General features: G+C 38.6%; 1 protein-coding gene across 2 annotated transcripts in view; it reads right to left on the bottom strand.

The window, feature by feature from the left end:
- The window catches only part of rims3 (regulating synaptic membrane exocytosis 3), an 81763-nt gene extending 62256 nt beyond the window's left edge, over nt 1-19507 (bottom strand). For both annotated transcript variants that reach the window (XR_003936580.1, XM_030146834.1), the window contains exon 1: nt 19328-19507. The gene's annotated coding sequence lies outside the window, so the exon portion shown is untranslated. The remainder of the gene's footprint in view (nt 1-19327) is intronic.
- Between the last annotated feature and the right edge of the window lie 1273 nt (nt 19508-20780).

Here is a 20780-nt window from a genome sequence, read left to right as displayed (position 1 = left end):
TTGATGGAAAATGATGCTAAATGACTAGATTATTATCACAATTATGCAAAATGATTGCAGAATAGCTGTAATATGGCCATTATGTGATACTGTCACAGACCTTTCTAGCTCTTAGTATCATAAAGTATAAATCATTTGTGCATTAAAAATCAGTGTCAAAAAGCCATGATTCTTTGGACTATTCCACAGCATAAAATACACCAGCAGAACACTTGGCAATCTTTAAAAAAAAAAAAAAAAAGGACCAATGGCCCTGTAGCTTACCAGCACTTCCTATGTCTTCTAATGGGGAAATTTTTCAAAGCCATACCAAATCCTAAATCAGAGCCGGATCCAAATAATTTCACTAAGCTGTATACCAAGTTTGAAGTCAATCAGAATTGTAGTTTCAGAGAAGAAGACAACTGAAAGTTTTGTAACAGACGACAGAGGACGACGACGACAGAGGCCACATGACGACAATAGTTTACAGCCTATCGGCCGGTAAGCTAAAAACACATAGACACACACACACACACACACACACACACACACACAAAGAAACAATCAATGTCTGAACATGTCTGTTTGCAGCCAGTACACTTTAGCTTGTAAGCTGATGCAGCAATCATCTGAAAATGTGATCTCTCCTTTCAGTGTCTCCCATAAACACAAAATACCACAATCTTGTAATTAGATACAGCTAAGCAATCCATTAATGGTCTCTTTAAAGCTGCTCTCTGGCTTATAGACCACACTGCCTCTGTGAGCCAGTTAATTAACCTACAATTTAGCAGCAAAGTAGATGGTGAAGATATACCGTAGGTCTGAGGGTATTGTCAGAAAACAAGCCTGTACTAACAACAGTACATTCGATTAAATAGATGTTTTCCTGGTTTTGATTTATTTTTCCTTCATTAGTTCTTACCATCTTTACTGCTGCTGCATGTGGGTATTTCTAACTGATGGTTTTCATTCTGTTTGTTGTTGGATGAGTCTGTTTTGATGCGCCTTCGCCAAGTGTTTTACCAGGCTGGAAGCCAGAATTTCCCATGTGGGACAACAGCAACGAGTGAAATGAACTGAATCTTAACTAAACTCAGAAGAAAAACATGAAATGTATCTATGAGCAGCGGGCTGTCAACAGACTCTTCTAATAAAAATAATGAGACCGTCTTATTGAATATCCATTGTGACTATACTATGTGTTACTTTCTGAATGGGATATGGTGTTTAACAAAACGTTTCTGTTGTATCTCTAATTTGATAAAGCCAGTTCTTGTCAAAATAAGTGAAGTTTCCTGTTTTCTCATGATAATCGTACAAAAATGACTTTTTTCCTCAATGATACTGTAATGACTCTGAAAATGAGCAGGAAATAACAAAAATATGTTGTGTGTGGGGCAAACTGGAGCTGAACAATATGTAAAATACACTGACAAATTTTATATAATTTAAATTTTTCCATGTAATTTTTCCAGCTATGACCCGCACAATGATACTAAAACTAAAATAGTATATCATGGTCTATTTTCCTTAAAAAAAAAAAAAAAAAAAAAAATTACCGCTTCTATTATTTGGCTAATGCACTTGTCTATTTCAATATTTGGATCAATTCCTAAGCCCTATAGCATCTTATAGAAACCAGCCAGAGCAGGGGTGTCAAACATATGACCCGTGGGCCAAAACTGGCCCACCAAAAGGTTCAATCTGGCCCATGGGATGAATTTGTGAAATGCAAAAATTACACCCCATAAATTAACAATGAAGGGTGTCAAAATCATTTTAGTTCAGGCCTAATTCCATCTCAACTGGGTCAGACCAGTAAAATACTATCATAACCTATAAAGAATCACAGCTCCAATTTTTTTGGATACGTGACAATGTTTACACTACAGACTATCCTTTCACAAATGTGCAAATAACATGAACAAATATGAAACTTGAAATTTCTTTAAAAGAGTAAGTGCAATGTTAACACAATATTTTGCATTTTACTTAATGTTTTGTGTATTTGTAGATCCACTGTGATCTGTAAGTTGTAATGCACATGTGTAAACTATAACCTGAGGCATAATATAGTTAAAATTGCACTAATTTTTCTTAAGAAATTTCAGGTTGTTCGTATTTTTATTTAACAATTTATAGGGCACTCATAGGAATACTCTGCACCATAGTGTGTTATTGGAGGACATAACAAGACTTCATTACTTTTGTGAAATTTTTCAATATTTGTTGTGTAGAAAATCAAGGTCAATGAAGTTACTATATTTGGTTCCTTACCCAGAAGTGAAAATAAATAAATAAATAAACCAAGAATTAAATATAAAAAATAAAAAATGTGAAAGGAACATGTATTTTACATCATTAGACTAACATAAGTGTTGATCCAGACACCTGTCCACATCCACATTCTCCCTTTGAACATCATTCCTTATATTAGTACCATTACTTCATGGTACCTAACAAAGCAGGTACACTCACTGTTCATGCAGAGGTGGACCTTACAGACCCTGTAGACCACATTGGACCTGAGATTAATGACTCACTGTCCTCACTGGAACTGTTACTGTCTTGTAATGTATTCAGAAATTACCAAAAATAGTCACTTGCTTCATAAAGGGTTAAAGGATACTTTGCAAATATAAACATTTTCACTCATTTTTTCACTGTTATTTTAACACTTGAGTTCATACAGGGCTGTTTGTGGCCCCTGAAATGAAATTAGCTTGACAGCTCTGGGTTAGAGAAAGAGTGAAATACAGGCTGGAAGGAAATATAATGATGACCAATCCCACCGGCAGTGCACCAGGCCAGGCAGGAGATGTAATGCACTTCCTGTGGTGGGAATCATGGAAACATCCCAAAGAGCCTACTGTATGTACACCTGCTGTCACCGCGTTGGCCTGGTGTCACGCGTGTGGAGCTGATGCATCTCTCAGATCACGAGGAGTCACGCAAGGCGAGGAAACAGAAGGATGGTTTTCAGCTCCGCCCGCAAAGACGAACGCCAAGCAGTAGGACGACCGAGAGCCAAATGGAGCACACACACAAAACCACACACAGAGAAACCCAGCATAGTGCAAACACACATATGCTGCGCTAAATATACGTGCCAGAGTGTAGCAGAACGAAAGAGCCAAAATATTGAATGGCAGAGGGCGTTGAAATTGACGTCTTGGCTGATAAGACTTTATATTAACATCCAAATCCTCTGTAAAACATTGTGCTTTGACACGGATTTGATTTTTCAGTATCAGACTGACCAAGAGTGGTGCATCAGACCAGACACAATCACGGAACCGTTAAATATTCACAAATTTCCCATTTCACACTGTGAGAAGCAATATTAAAGCTCACGCACACACATACACAAATGTGATCGGCATAGTAACAGCCATGAAATGAACAGAAAAAGGAGTTCATAAGTGGCTTTCGCTTTGCCTCTCCCCTTGGCCCAATCAAATTTTTATCCAATAAAATCTTTAATGAGGTGAGTCGTCCAGTCACTCCCTCGATGTCACCTTGCGATGGCCGACATAAATTCAATCCGTCACAGCGTGTTTTCACACAAACTGCCAGAGTGACACTGAATGAGGGCCAACAGGGAAACAAACATATAGATTTTATCCATCAAAGCTGACAAAGTAAGGCTCAAAAGTCTGTTTGAAAAGTTATGATTTCCGGTCGACTTGGAATGACCCAGTTGTATATAGTGGAAGTATCTAAAAGGTACATAAAACTGAATTCAACCATTAAATAGTTTCATTTTCAATGCTGTCATCAAGACACAATGACAGCCATTGGTGTATGATTACAAATGTCCATTTACTCATCCCCAGCCTCGTCTGTTTTCTACATATTTCCCTCCATAGCTAAGCTGTAGTACGGTATTTCTGGTGGACTGTAGTGAATCAAATACTACACCTTGTCCAGGATTTAAACCATGCAGAGAAGAGAGATCTCTCTCATAAAATCACTTCTCACCCTGTAGTAGTCTCACAGCTCTCTAGGTTTTTCTTTACACCACCATCTGGGAGTCTGCTGTGATGAGAAGACCCATTATACCGCTGTTCTGTTCTTCATTCACTGATTCAGACCACAAAGTATGATTATTTTCTTTACATCTTAAGGATTTTGGTGACCAGTGAAGTACAAGTTACCTCCAAACTGTAATACATTACAGATTACTGTATTTTAAAAGTAATTCCTTACCTTACAATACTACTGTCTCAGAATTGTAATTGCGTTACATGACTCCTGTATTACTTTTGACTTACAGACACTTGTGAAATGACGCATGCGCAGTAGAACTCAACGCCCCCCCCCCCCCAAAATACAAAAGATAGGAGAGCCTTGGGACACATAAATTTGCGCTCCAAACTACATGTGGACAGATAGCTCAGTAAGTAACTCTACGGCCTATGATGTTTGAATCTCAGCAGAAATGCCTGCATTTTTTTCAACATTTTACAAGTTCAAACAGGGGGTATACCAGTTGATAAATCTGCAATTGATAAAAAATTCTAATTAGTCATAAAACGTTAGCATAGCTTGTCATTGTTGATCACATGGATCATGCTAACTAGCTTCTTAAAGCAGGGTTAGGGTTAGCAATGAGCATAGGTCCATGTGGACAATGGACTGTCTTCCGACATCTTCTCCAATTGGCTGAACACCAACAGGACATAGAACTGTCCTGATGCATTTTTGATTCCTTAGGGAAGGGGTGTCAAACTCATTTTCTTTTGGGGGCCACATTCAGTCCAATTTTATCTGAAGTGGGCCGGACCAGTAAAATAAGAGCATAATAGCCAATAAATAATGACAACTCCAAATTGTTTTAGTGCAAAAAATAACATTGTTACATCAATATTTACATTTACAAACTATCCAAACAAAAAGGAAGTGAATAACCTGAAAAATGAAATTTGTTAAAAAATATAAGTACAATTTTATGCCTCAACTTATCATTTATACATGTGGATTACAGATGAGATCTACAAAGGTACAAAACATCTAGTAACTGGCAGAATATTGTTAAAATTACACTTAATTTTCTTTAGACATTTCAGGTTGTTCATATTTGTTCAGGTTATTCACGTTTTATTGTTAAAGGATAGTTTCTTAATGTAAATATTTTCATAATTTAATGTTTTTTGCACTAAATCAAGGAGGAAAAAAATTGTGTCGTCAATAATTATAGGTTATTATGATATTATTTTTGAGTTTGATGCTCTAACTTGCACTTTGCAAATTCATCCCGCGGGCCAGGCCGCATGTTTGACACCTGTGCCTTAAGGTCTCATGGTCTTGCTGTTTTTTGTTTGTTTTCATTTTTTGTTTGTTTTTATTTGAGCAATTAAATTATGGGGGAAAAGAGTGTTGTAACGCAAGTGCTATTAAATATGGAAAATATTATTGAAAATTGATTAGTAATGCCTTACACTACTGCATTACAGCAAAAAGTAATCTGTTACTGTAATGCATTACTTGTGTAAATTGTTACTCCCAGCTCTCTTGGTGACTATTAGAAATGTCCCACTCTCCAATGGGTAACCCAAAGTCCTTTTTTCTCCTTTTCGTCATCATCACAAGAATAGCAAAGTTACTCTGTCAGTGCAGGGAGAGGGAGAGCTAACAGAAAATAGAAAAATAAAAAGCCAGAGTGGCCGGGCTGGAAGGAAAGTGGGTTAAGAGAGGCATGATGGATGAGACTGGGAGCTTTCCTGACTCATGGCCTGCTTTCTCTGGTGACTAATGTGGCCAGTGACATCTTTCTCACCACCCCTCAGCTATTACCCCTGTTCACGATCCCACCTGGAACGCTGTTGGCGACCCTGAGGCGGAGTGACACACCGGATCTCACCCCACTTACCATATCCAGTTCACCAAGTCCCAGCTCAGACAGCAAAGGCTGGTTGGTGCTGAAGGCGAGGACAGTAACAGACCCCGTAGAGACATGACTAAGGTGAACCAAAGCACACCCCGCTGTCTTATTTACCGCTAAACCTCTGGAAGCAATGTGTGCACTGAAACGCAGTCGCATCCTGTGGGAGGACAAGATAAGAGCTGTATATTCATTTCACTCAAGAATTCTATCACAGGCTTTTAATCCATTTCACTCCCATTTTCCTTTTATATTTGACCCCATTTCTGGCTCGCCGGCGTGTTTGGGTGATCTGTCTCAGAGATAGCTGTCTTTTATAGGATATGAGCTGATCAGTATTTCCCATTTTTGCACAGGATTTTAGGCTTTAAGGGGATATATTCAGTATTTATACAGACCTACAGTTACCATCAGAGTGCTCTGAATAAAAGCCTATAAAGTTATCCAAAAGGCAACAATGTACTGTAGAGATATGCACTAAATGTCATACCAGTCATCCTTAGGATTAATGTGACCACTAGAGGGAGTAGTGAATCACTCTGCTGGTCTCTCAGGGTGTTGAAAACTAACACCGCGAAGCTTTGACCAAAGAATCAGTAAGTGACAAGATGGAATAAGAACCATTGAGAAACAACTTTTAGAGTCAAAAAGTGACAATGTGATAAAAACTAGAATCACTGTTTTCTCCACTGGACACAGCCAATGTTGGGAATAATGGTGTTGAAAATAACAACATTACTAATGCCATTATTATTTTTCTAGTAAGGGGTAATATAATTAATTACGATTTGAAATGTTATGCCAGTACCGTTACTGACAGTAAAATGCAGTGTGTTACCTTGCACTAATATCAGCTGTTATCCGTCCTAGCCTGCTCAGCTAGGCACTAGATGTGTGACGTTTGCGGATGAGTCGAGTCTTTTGAATGGCTCTTTTAAGTGATAAGAACCGATTCGTTGCAAGCCGTTCTTATATTCAAATTGCCCACACTGCCTTCATGCTCCACCTGTGTGTCCATGAGTCTGAGTTGTCCATGCTGCCTTTACCTGAAACGACTAATGACATGTCAGAGTCTGAGTTGTCCACAGCACACCCCATTCACTTGAATGCAGCTACGTGAGCAGATAATTTAGGGGAGGAATTATCAGTGAGTCCAACTGACTGGACTGAAGACATTTACCACTGGATCAGGGAGGAGCGACTGAAAAAAAATGGAGATGTGGGATTGACCGGAGGAGCATCTTCTTCCTGTAAATGCAGATCCCCTTATGTGGTGGAAAAGCCGGGCCCTGGTGGACCCCAACCTTACCAAAGTTAAGGTATAGAAGCTCCATTTAGTGGGAACATCGGTTCCATCTGAATGAGTATTCTGTGAGACAGGACTAATAATATCAGAGAAGTTGCCTCAAGATGCAAACATTCAATCACTTGTCTTCCTTAACTCAAATTTGCCAAAGGATAAGAAAGAAAGACAGTAGAACCCACAAAGGATGACACTGTTTTATTATTTCAGGGATGTCTTTAATTTTGTTCACACTCCAATAAATATGAAGTTAAATGCAGTACAGTCTGTGCTGTTCTACTCTATGCAACTGACCTGTGAAACACGCTCAAAAATCTGTTTTCTTCTACATATTTGAAGGTTTTTCAAAAAAACTAATGCAATAATTACTTTCCCTTGTAACTAATTACATTTATGAAGGAGTAATTCCGTTACTAATTCAATTACTTTTTTTGGGAAAGTAACTGGTAGCTATAACTAATTACTTTTTTTAAAAGTAATTTGCCCAACACTGGACACAGCAATAAAAGAATAGAGTTTGATGATGAAATTACAGCATTTCACCTATATGGTTGAGTTTGATTCTGAGGCTTATGAAGGTATAAAGTTATTATGTGATGTTATTATCTTTCTTAAGTTGGTCATTTGTTGATCCTCAGTTCAGACTAAACTTGTCTGGACAATACTGATGTAGTACTCAAGAACCGGTCTCAAGACCAAATTTCCGTGGTCTCGGTCTTGTCACGTACTTCACTCATTTGGTCTCGGTCTTCTCTTGGTCTCGACTCTCTTTGGTCTCTGTCTTATCTTGGTCTCGGACATAGCAGTGTCGATGGGATTTGTACAAAAACCACATCATCACAGAATAGTGTCATGATTTATTACACACCCTCTTCAAATGCAACCAGAGAGATGCATCTATTTTAAAAACATGTTACATTGTACACATTTTCTCAACAGACAATGCCAGCCCTCCACAGTCCACTGGTGATGTAGTTCTCAAGACTGGTCTGGGTCTCAAGTCCAGTTTTTCGTGGTCTTGGCCTTGTCATGGACTCAAATCATTTGGTCTCGGCCTTGTCTTGGTCTTGATACCCTCCAGTCCTGGAAGTGTCTTGGTTTTGGTCTAGCCAGTCTTGACTATAACACTATTGGACAATTCCAAACATATCTTTAGTGCAACTATTGACAACAGAAAGTAAAGAAAACAGAGGTGATATATGGTTTTACTGTGTCTGTTTTCTGTCTAAAAACAGAGCTAAGCTAACACAACTATAATGTAAACTATCAGCTGATGCAGTACAAGAAAATTGTAAGATACAGTGTTATTTTTGACCAGCTATAAATCTTCATGACACTATAATACAGATGTGTGTAAACAATGAGCTTAACACTTTATATGTAAATGATAGTCTGTGGATACATAGTGTTGATTTGTTGGTGGTTTTGGTAGGAAGTGTGTTCTGGTTCACTACTTCACCATACTGTTGAGAGTTTGGAATATTAGCATTATACATATAACCCCTTTAATATTTTCTGCTTTCATCTGTTTATATGAATTACTGCTGGAATTATATTTTCATCATTGCTGCAATATGAATATACACAGAACGTGCAACATGCAAAAGAATGCCTGAAAGGTGAGGAGTAAGAAAAACTTACAACAAAGCAATCAGATGAAGATGTAGCTACCCTCACATTAACTGATGTCAGTTTGTAAGGTTGCTTTGTTTACCTACCGTTCATCATATCATCATCACAATCTTGAAGATTATCGCAAATCAAGGATTTTTTTCTCAAATTGTGCAGCCCTAATGTGAATTAATGTAATGGTTATAAGTGCATACACAACTGCATAATGTAATTCATAATGTATGTTAACTGCTTAGCTTTGCAGAAGTTCCTGTTTTGATTCCATTAGCATGCACCCAGTTCTGAAGATCACAAGCCGTCATAATGCTTGTAGAAATAGGCTACAAACATCCTGTACAACTAGATGGCTGTAGATTCTAAAATCTATACATGAATTAATTTATGTGCTTGACAGTAAAAGAACCTCAAAATGGGACTGAAGGAAAGAAGGAAAAAGAAACGAGAAAGAAAAGGACAAGCAGAAAAAGCCAATCACATGAGAAAAAAAACAAACGCAACACCCATGAAATGCCACACATGCAGACTTCCTATTTGATGAATAAATCTTGGAAAGCTGTTATTTAAAAAAAAAAAAAAAACACCTCTGCTGAGAGTCTACACTGCATTTGGGTGTCATTTACAGGCACCCTGCTTCTGTTCCTGCTGCTTTATGTGGGAGTTTGGCACAGGAATGGGGACTTACTGAATGGTGCATTCAGTGGACCTTGTAAACTCTGAAATCTTCATTGTTTTTTACGGTAAAACATGTGGGAAGCTGGAAGCCTTGATAGTGCATTCAAGAATTCTAAAACCTAAATAGCTACAAACATTATTTTAACAGAAGATTTTTTTTTTTTTTGCTTATTTTCTCCTGTTTAAATACATAGACCTACATCTGTCATCACATTGGGAATATGTAAAAGCTGTGTTATGTTCATTATCTACAGTCAAGCCCTCTTTCTCCAGGCTACAGTCATTATGGGGATATTCTTCCAACCTGGCCAAGTTACACATCATGATAAATATCTGCATTTATCTGTAGCTGGGTTTTCATTAAACTTCAGAATTGCGCAAAATGTAAATTGCACAATAGAAAACTGATAATGGAAACACTGAAATGTCACAAAAAGGTTTTTACGCTCTCATGAGGTGGTTTTTGAGATGTTTTTATTTAGAAGTGTAGCACAAAAGTGTAATGGAAACACATTTTGTGAATTTTCACACATCTGTGCACAGTGGTTTTGCTCATGGCAAATGTGTCATCTATGACCCGGTACTCAGAACAGGTGGTTCTAGTTTGTATCGGGCAATAGACACTCGCTTTTGTGTAGGAACTGCTTCCTGAGGCCATGACAAGTCCGGTGCCACGAGAGGTTCAATAACATCACACAGTTCAATAAACGTTGCCCAGGTCATTCAGAAATTCTGGATCCACAACTCGTTGGTGAATTTGTGATGTTCAGTTCTCTCCCAGACATCCATTCTGCATGGCTGCTGCCATAAATAAGAACTTTGCCTCGGGACGATTAAACGTTCCCTTCTTCTTTTGTTTAAGACAGTCACTGCAATAGCAGTAGATGAACAGACACTACAGTGCCAACACTCTGGAGGCTTGGCATCAAACTCAGTGTGTACATCTTCCTTAAACAAGTGTCTTGCAAGAACTATACAGTATTTTATGAGAATTACGACCTGTCATGAGACAGGACTTTATTACAATCACGCATCAGAAGCCAAACACCTACATGTAGCAATAGTACTTTGTCGAAAAATTGTAGAAATATCGCTTTTATTTTGCGGAAAACTAATGAAAACCCAGCTAGTGTGGGAAAAAAGATTACAATGATCACGAACATCCATACAAATAATTCCTGTAAAGAATTACACTGTTATGATTCTGTGTCATGTTGTTTCTCTTCCATGTTTGTTTAAATGTTGTGTTTCTTTAAGAACTCAATATGCTATCGAAATGCTAAAAAAAGTGTAGTTTGTGACATCAACGACAGAGCAGGGGTGTCCCACACATCAATCACAATTGACTGGTAGATTGCAAAAGTAGTGTGAGTAGATTGATTGCCATTCAAATAATGTTGTGGATGCCCGTCTATCATTTATCCTCTCTATATCACTAGATTGACATACATGGTGTCCAGTCTGAGATCTGTATTCTGACACAGGGTCACCATGCATACGTTAAATGTATGGTCGACTACATGAGCTTCTCCAAAATTCCAGCATGTCAAGTGAACTAGTTAACCTTTCAATTCATATCGACTAGAGAAGGGCTATAAAAATGAATGCGAGAGCTGGACTGAGTAGAAACCAAAAACGTACCACTTCCATAAGGAATGAAAGGAGGACTTTTTTTCACCATGTCATATTTAATGGGGCATTTGTCTGACCTGTCAATCTATCATTGATATTCCAAAGAAGGTTAATGTGGAAGGGCACTTTGGAACTGTTCATTTCCTTCTGAAAAGTGAGCTGAGAAAGAAAAAAGTAAGAGAACCAAAACCACAGTTACTGACAGCAGCCTTTTTTCCCACATGAAGATTATTAAGTCCAAATAGTGTTCCAGCATGACTGATGGATCATGAGGAAGTCCGCTTGAGGCTTGAATCAGCAGATACTGTCTGGACTGTAGAACCCTGACTCCATTCAGTGCAAGTCATCACAGTAGGAAACTCACCAGAAATGCATTGAATTGTATTGTACCGTAGGGTTTATGCAGTAAGGCATTGTACGCCTTATATTGAATATATAAATTATGCTCTATATATTTAGTGTAGGTCAGGAGAGTTAGACATATGGGCCAAAAAGAGCCCGGCAAAAGGTCCAATTTAGCCCGTGGGATGATGTGCAAAGTGCAAAAATTATACTGAAGATATTAACAATCAAGGGTGTTAAACTGGTTTTAGTGCCAGAGCCACATACAGACCAATGATCTCAAGAAAATAACAGCATAATAACCTAGAAATAATGACAGCTCCAAATTGTCTTCTTGGTAATATTACATTATGAAATTTACATTTACAAACTATCCTTTAACAATAAAATATTAATAACCTGAACAAATATGAACAACCTGAAATGTCTAAAGAAAATTAAATGGAATTTCAACAGTATTCTACCTGCTACTAAATGTTTTGTGCCTTTGTAGATCTGATCACTTATTTTTCTTTAAAAATTTCAGGTTTTTTTTTTAGGTTATTCACATTGTTTATATGAAATGATAGTTTGTAAATGTAAATATTTTCACAATTTAATGTTATTTTTTGGTACTACTGTAAAACAAAGAGAAAAATTTGGAGTTGTCATTATTTATAGGCTATTATGCCATTATTTTAATGGTCTGGCCCACTTGAGATCATTTTGGGCTGAATGTGGCCCCCAAAAGAAAATGAGTTTGACATATGGGGTGTAGGTAGTAGGGGTGTAACGGTACAGAAAAAAATCAGTTTGGTACGTTTTCGGTACAGGCATCTTCGGTTTGATACATTTTCGGTACAGTGAAGGAAACTTATTTCATTTTAAAAAACTTTAAATATAACCGATCTTCACGAAACAATGACAGCACCACTCGTTTTGCTGACTTGTCTCTCTCCATTGACACAACTGACCGGGAATCTGAAATGCTCCCAAATCGGAGACCTTATGCCGCATTTCCACTACGTGGAACCGGCTCGACTCGGGTACCAGGTCCTATTCCTGAAGACCGTTTCCACTGCAAGATACTACCAACTTTACAGTACCTGGATGTCATAGCGATCCGGCGTGTTACTTCGGTGTCGTCTGCACAGAGAGTTGCTGATAAACTCGCTCATTGCGTGTTGTCTCGTCAAGCTCAAACTGAATTTTTACGTCTGAACCTCCTCGACAAATCATGGTATAGTTTTTTGGGCTGTCATCATGTGGATTAACCTACCGCTATATTTACTGTAAACTTCTGCATCTGTTTTTTGTAAATTGGCTGGTCACAGAGACAACTCTCTGACCAGTCAGTGGTCTGCAGTGTTTATACATCACGTTTTAGTATCTAGTCCCCAGTCCTGGAACCTCGGCGGAGGTGATACCAAAAAACAAGTACCAGGTACCAGATTCCAGGTCCTTTTTTGTAATGGAAACACAAAAACGTTGAGTTGAGTTGAGTCGAGTCGAGCCGATACCACATAGTGGAAACGCGGCATTAGAGAAGATGGAGGGTCCAAATCTGGCTTTGTACCTGTGACACTGCTCTGAGCTGCCATGCTGGTTCACCTTCAGCATGTGTATGGCACGTGGACCGCTTAGATGTCAGTCTAGGACATCAAATATTGCACATGGGTTCTGCTTGCAGCCACCCTGCTCATACTGTGTGCGTTTCACGTCAAGGTTTGTGTGGAAATTTAAAGGAGTGATATTTTGCTTTTTTTTTTAAAATGGAATTATACATTTTAAAACCTGTCCCTGTGGTCTACATAAACTGTAAATGCTATGCTTGGGTCTGAATTCTTCATTAATTCAACTCCACAGGTCCATCTTCAACCCTATTTCTGAGTAATGACACCAGAAAGGTCATTTTGAGCGCTGGCCCTTTAAATGCAAATGAGTCCCTCCAGGTTGTTGGCTGTGCTGCTCTGTCCCGTTCAACCAACAACTGAACATTTTAGGTAATTGGCTCGAAGTTTGGACATATTTTCAGTATGGACTACAACTGCTGCTGCTGACAAACAATTATGTCGTACTCGGAGAAATGTTTGTTGGAAGATTTGACCTTATATGTGCAAATGTTGTCACATAACTAGGAATAGACGTAACAAATTAAGCAGGAATTAAAAAATGTTTGTAGAAATCCACTCGATTTTTGCCCAAATGAATATAAAGATAGATTTGCAACACCTGGAGGGTTCAAATTCAAGCTTTATGAACTATTAGGGTCCAAATACACAAATAAACGTACCAAAGACTAATAAAAGTCGGTTTAGCAAAATGTGACCCCTTTAAGGCGTGTTTGTATTCTTCACATAGGCTACATGTATTCGTTCGGTACACCTCCGTATTGTATTGAAGGTCCTGAACCGAAACAGTTCAGTACAAACGAGTGCACCGTTACACCCCTAGTAGGTAGATCATTTAGATTTGGTCATTTTAAAAGTAGCTCGCAGGCTGAAAAAGTGTGCACACCTCTGTGATAGAGCACAGTATGAAAAGCTGTATATTTTTCTGCTGCTGTATGATATCTGTCATCATATTAAACAGCCTTACTGCAGACTGACCGAACACTGAATACAATAAATACTGGTAAGAACGGACATGAAATATTCACATTCTAATTAGTTGAACCATTCTGGATGAAATTCACAAGTCTGTGTGGACAGTGGTCTTTTATCAGACCATAGTTTCTCATTAACCAGTGAGGAGTAAGACACGGTACAGACCAACCATTCACTGACGACCAATCGGAGCCAGACTCTTTGATGACACGTGGCAGTTCGAAGGTGTATTATGTTCTACAGATGGCTCTCCACACACACACACACACACACACACACACACAAGCAAATAAAGTGCAATGCCACTCATGAGACCGGACGCATACACTGAAGCGTGTTCATTACTATGATAAGTGTCTGCTCAGCCCCTTGGTTGTTTTCATTTGATTTTCATTTCAAAGAAGACCAGAACCAGCAGCCCCACCCCCTACCCCCTACCCCCCACCACTGTACATCTGAAGCCTGGTCAGATGTGTCGGTGCATATGTGTGTGTGTGTGTGTGTGTGCAAGGCGCTGTGCAGGATTTTGCCTTTGCCCTTTACAGTTATCAATTTTGAGGAGTGTACTGTATATATGTGTGTGTGTGTGTGTGTGTGTGTGTGTCTCTTTGATGGAAGATGATACAGTGCATAATGGTCAGGCTGGCCTTTTGAGTCGCCAGTTTATCTGATAGTATCTGACACTTCTCTCTCTGCTACTCAACCTCAAATGCATTCACTTACATTTGAGGACACACATACATGCACATTGTAAATATTTTAGAGCTTTCATGGATGTCTGACCTCTTAACTGATATACAACTCATCTTGTGGCTAACCTACATCTAGTGTAACATCTAACTGCATCATAAAACAAAGTGACACAGATTCATGTATTTGGATGCTGTGTGAGCTGTTTAAGGAGGTAAATGGGTTAAACACACAGTATGCAATTTTTGTATTTAGGCATCTCAACTAAAAATATATATTAAAAACACTGTAATTACTGATGTTGTGAAGTATAGTGGGTTAATGGGAGTTGTTTTTGTCCATCTGATATGACAGTTTATTCATGTTAACAGATGAGGTAATGTATTCATGTTTTATTCACATTATATTTATTACATTCATGTTATATCATTGCATTTTAACAAAATATCTCCAAGAATGTTACTGTAAATGAGAATATTGTTATGCTTATCAATAAATGGGCCATCTATTGGGTCACTGCAACGCAAAACAGCATGTAAAAAATTTGAAATGATTAGTCATAATATTGATAATTATGGGAAATCATTCTACATCGAAATAAACGTCATCACTTGTCATTTCGTTTATTTTGTTTAAATCAACCACGACAAAAAAATGTGTTTAATTTCACTCACATATTTTGATGTTGAACAGACATTTCATCATTATAACCGTTTCGAATGTCTTACCTATTGATTTAAAAAGTGGTGTGCTTATTTTTTCAGTTTTCACTCAGCCTTTAAAGCAGTTATGTATGGTATCTGTACTATTGACACTGAAATAAAATGCAGGATATAATATCTAAGAGGGCATATCTTGACTGACCCGATCATGTGACCATGTGCACTACTGCACTTCAACCAGCCCGGACACAGTCGCAGTCAGAAAACCAGACCAACAGAGAATGGAAAGATTTTTCCATCCGCCTGGCCCTGCTAAGACATCTCCAAGAGAAACGGAGAAGCAGACACCAAAAAGGTGCATTATATACATTATATAGCATAAATGTCATCTAAAATTAACGTTTATTTGCAACATCGTATAGCAAACTATTACATGATCAAAAACAAATTAATTTTAGCAAAAAAAAAGGCTCCGTTTTGAATGTGAGGGGTCACCAGAAATTTGTGATGTTAAAACAAGGTCACGAGCCAAAAAAGGTTGGGAACCACTGGGTTAAATGTACCCCCCAGTGACTGAATAACCACCACTGCCAGTCTAATGAACAGTGCAATACTCACCTCAGTGTAATAATCATAACCCATGCAATTTGTTTGTCATTTTTTAACTTCACCTTGAACATATCCTGTACTATCTGTATATATTTTTATATGCTGCATACATTTCTTTTATCTGTAGTATAGAGTTTGCTTTTGTATATTTTAGTATTTCTTTGTAGTTTTTTGTATATTGTCAATACTTTTCAGTAATATTGTGTGATTATTATAGAGTCTCTTTGCACTTTAAATGTTTTTGCTGCTAAATTGGAAATAGAGCTGCTACACTGATTTTCATTGTTCCTGTAACAGTGACAATAAAGATCTATTCTATTCTATTAAACATTACGAAAGTGACCTAAAATTAACATTAGAGGGTTTAGAATAGGGGTCGGCAAGCTTTACAACCTAAAGAGCCATTTTTGTCTCGATAAAGAAGAAAAAAAAAAAATCTGACTGGAGCCATGAAACAAGTATTTAAACCCATCTACATTTTACCATGAGGCAGCTGCTCTGCTGTAGCCTATTTGTGATAGGTTTGCTATTTAATTTTGAATTTCCATTACAATAAAGCAATGTCTGGTACATTTATGAAATTATATGACTACAATAAAGAAAACATTCAAAATTTGTATGATTTTTTAAAATGATGGACACTATTTCCAAAACATAATTACATTGTGTAATGGAGAAAAAGCTCAATTTTAATGTGTAGAGGCTAACTTTTGAACAAACTATGAAGAAATGCAAACTGATTATCTTGTAATGTATCTGGAATTTGGGGGAAAAAAAAACCATTTTGGTTTATATGGTGTCAAAAAATTCCTTTATTCCATGTATAGCCTGCACATTTTTGCAGATGGACAAAGTTAGAATAGATTTAGGCCTTTAATAATGTTAAAAAGTAATGGCCCATTCAGTTCATTTCAAAATGTTCCTTATGTTTTTTGACAATGGGAACCATAGACAGAGGCTAAAGAGCCAAATTCAGCCCAGGAACCACAGGTTGTAGACCCCTGGTTTAGAATAAAGAGCTCTGAAGTTATACCAATGATGTCAATGTATTGGATTGTTGAGATGTGAAATTAATATATTTATATCAAGCCAGCAGCTGATTACATGAAATGATATGAAATAAAGATGTGTGCTTCTAAGAAACTGGTTTCATTTTGGTACCTGGCACATTTCCAGCTTTTTAGACCCAATAATAAAAGGGATATTTTGTCATATTTCCCCACAGGATGTACCAAATGATGACCTCAATTAAATGCAAAAAATATATACTCTTCCTCTGAGCCATCCTAAAATTAATGAATTTTTAATAAAATATTGGGGCCAAAAATATGACCCAAATTGGGACATGAAAAACTACCTAGGTGTCAGTGCATTTTATTTTAAAACATGTCTTGAAATGGTCATATATAGCACTATAAATAAAGACACTGTGTTAAATTTGATGATAATAGTGCTTTGCTAATCCACACATGCAGGTTTTTCATGAATCTCAGCCTCATTCCAGGTTTCGTGTGTAACCCGTCGTGTCCACTTGTGCTACATGCAGAACCTGCCTAGTTAAATGCATATAAATCACAAATGTTGCAACAGCGGTCATGTTTGTGAAACACTGCCTTGCATAATTAGTTTGATTCCTAAAATGTACCTGTGAGAGAATAAAGAGATATTCACAAAAATAGTAGCACGTGATTTTCGTGTCCTTTTGAGCGTGTTACATACAGATTTCTGTATTAAATATAATGTAAAATAATCTAAAAATGTGTTTTATCTGAAAAATAGTTTCTCTTTTATCTCAGTAAGTTTTTAGTTTTAAAATAAATCCGATGTGCTTCCAAACTTGCTTTATGACATTCGTCTACATCTAGTTTGAATTTTTAGCCTCCATGTTCTGTTTTTAGGGACCAGTTTCATAGAAGCACCCAGATATAGATTTCTTGAAATATACTGACACAATATACAGTCTATACACTGTCTACTTATTTATAGATTCACTGTTACTTATACCATTAGCTACATTCTTTGTCTTCTGGATTTCCAGTGCAGTGTTGGGGGAAATGTTTCCAGCGTTATATGTGGAGCTGTATCTCATTCCAGGTTTTTACTGTCTCAATTTGTCTCCGTCTCAATTGGCTTATTCAGAGGATCAAGTGTGAGTCAAGCAGGATTTAAAGAGTTAAGCAGGAATATCAAATAGCTTCCAGACTTGTACATGATTTCATCCCTCAAGCGCATGATATCTTCCTCTGTGTCTTGTGTTCGTGCCTCGTCCACAGGTGGAGGAGGGGGGCAGTTTGTACTGCTATAGCTGTCGTTTATATATATATGTGTGTGTATGTGTGTGTGTGTGTGTGTGTGTGTGTGTGTGTGTGTGTGTGTGTGAGCGCCATAGGGTGAGTGAATACACGTGCGTGCAGCCATCTGATATAATCTCACACCTCAGCATGAGCTTGGCCTGACCCCAGTCCTGGTAGAGGGCAGGCATCGCAAAATATGCTTATTCTCTCCCCCCTATGCACACACACCCCCTCCCTCCCTCTCCCTCGCTGTCACCCTCGATCACATGCTCTTTTGCAGCAAACACACACACACAAAGGTAGCAACGTGCATAGATTTTCTAGTCTGCACACAGGTGACCTGAGGCACCTTTTTAATGCTCTTGTCCCAGTACACCCCTCCAGCAGATCATCAGTAGAAGTGTGCAACTGACCTCTGCCATTTCTGAACTTTCCCCCCCTACACCTCTGAATCAATGAAGACAATTAGTTTCCACTTTCTCCTGACACTGCAGAATAATAACAGATCTCAAACACATGACGCTGTTTAATCAACACCCTTGTCAACAAGTTGTCTCAAGAAAAATGCAAATAATATGACTTTTTAGGTGTGTTTTTTTTTTTTTTCCTAACACTCCACTCACCTACAGTGTGCATTTAATGTGCATTGTGCAGCTATAAACCATATGATCCAGCTAATGAGACTGGGAGAAGTCAGAGAACCTGTAGATTATTATGCTGCAAACCCAGGTCTGCACAGCTTATAATGCTCAAGATACAGAAGTGCAAATAAAGAGAGGTGGGAATCAGTGTCAAATACACAGGCCTGTATGGTAAAACACTGAGGTTTATGATGCATGCTGGTGCCTGTGCCGGTTAAAGCCATTCTTTTATGATCAGAGGTCATCTGCGCTGCTATTATTGCACAAAATATTCCAAAAATATGAGGTGCATCCTCGGCGTTACTGTTGTTGCCATTGTGCGGAAACGGGAGCCTTAAGAGCGCACCAATTTAAAATAAATAAATAAACAAACAAATAAGGATTCAGAGGACTTACCACTTGCAAGAAGGAGCGGCGAAGGCAAGGTGTGGGTGGGAAGTTGTCAAATAATCGTCTGCTTCAGTCGTATCTGTAAGAATGTCATTGTTTGGATTGTATTTTTGCGGTGCTGGTGTGGTGCGGGTCGGTCCGTGCGCTCGGTGCTGCTGGTCTGGTCACACTGCATCCAAGGCGCGGTGAGAGACGCGCTGCTATGGAGAGGAGATGGGAGGAGGGAGGAGGAGATAGGAGAGGAGAGATGCGATTACAAGTAGGTCTGTTCTGAGTCCGGGTGGCGTGGCAAACAGCGACAACGCGTGGTTTCAATAGGGAAAGACGATCTGGACCCATACACACTCAAACTGTGGGATCTGGAAAAATGACATGAGTGACTTTTTGTCCTCATCTGTGAATTAAATGCACAAGCACGTCCTGTTTTTAATCCCTGTAAAGTGTATCCCCACATCCACAGAAGATTAAGCATCCCACGAGATGGTAAAATGATTGTGTTGCCCTACTGACCCATTGGATAACTGTAAATACATATTAAATAGAGTATCGAGTTGGAATACATTTATGGGATGAGTTCAAATGATTACAAAAGGATGATACTTTGGTATTTTCAGTGGTGAGATGGGAGAATTTTTGCTTTTGTGCTGTATACTCAACTCCAAAAATGGTGTAAAATGCAAATAAACCAGACCGGAATGATTTGTAGATTTCACATATTTTATTACACTGGTCTTCTACAAGTTCAGTTCCACAAAAATAAAGGTAGTGAAACTTCACCAAGCTTTAGCGTCTAAGTATTTTACTTTTTTTCCTGAGAAAAATTAAGTTTGTTTTTTTCCTGACAAAAAATTAAGTAGCGTGTCCAGGGTTTACCACGTGTTGTGCCGATTTCTACTCCCTGCCGAAAACTGCTCCCCCTGGCTGGTTTATACTTGCCGCACGAACGTGACGTGGGGAAAACAGACGCGCGGAGTCGGCACGAGAGTCCGTGTGGTGCTTTACTTCCGGCGGCGTCTATTCCCCCAACTGCAGGGGGCAGTGTGACACAAACGCACGTCTATCACAGTTAAAAACCAGAGAAGAAGAAAAGTTTGCTGTTTTCACATAGTTACCAATAAACTTACCTCCTCCGGCAGGAAATGTGTCTGTTTCCCTGTGTTTAATACAGTTCCAGAGCCAGCTGAACTCTGTCAGAATCCGTGAGATGTTTGTGCTCCCCCTGGGTCTGCACTTCTCCCTTTGCCGGTCTTTTTTGCCTTCACGTATCTGTCCTGAATGTTTTTCCAGTTTTTTTGCCCATTCCTCCTCTTTGCCGACTGTAGCTGCAATTTCCCTCCATGAACTGTTCACCACACGGCTGTGGCGGTGGTCCCGGTGTGAGGACTCATCCCAGTGCCTGTACTTGTGTACTTCTACCACCAGGAGCTCCTGAATGTCGGCCATGTTGTCCGCGCGCCTG

Source organism: Sphaeramia orbicularis, chromosome 11 (genome assembly GCF_902148855.1).
Source record: "Sphaeramia orbicularis chromosome 11, fSphaOr1.1, whole genome shotgun sequence".
In the NCBI taxonomy this organism is placed as follows: Eukaryota; Metazoa; Chordata; class Actinopteri; order Kurtiformes; family Apogonidae; genus Sphaeramia; species Sphaeramia orbicularis.
The sequence above is the reverse complement of the archived record's forward strand: the minus strand, read 5'-3'. Positions and strand labels throughout refer to the sequence as shown.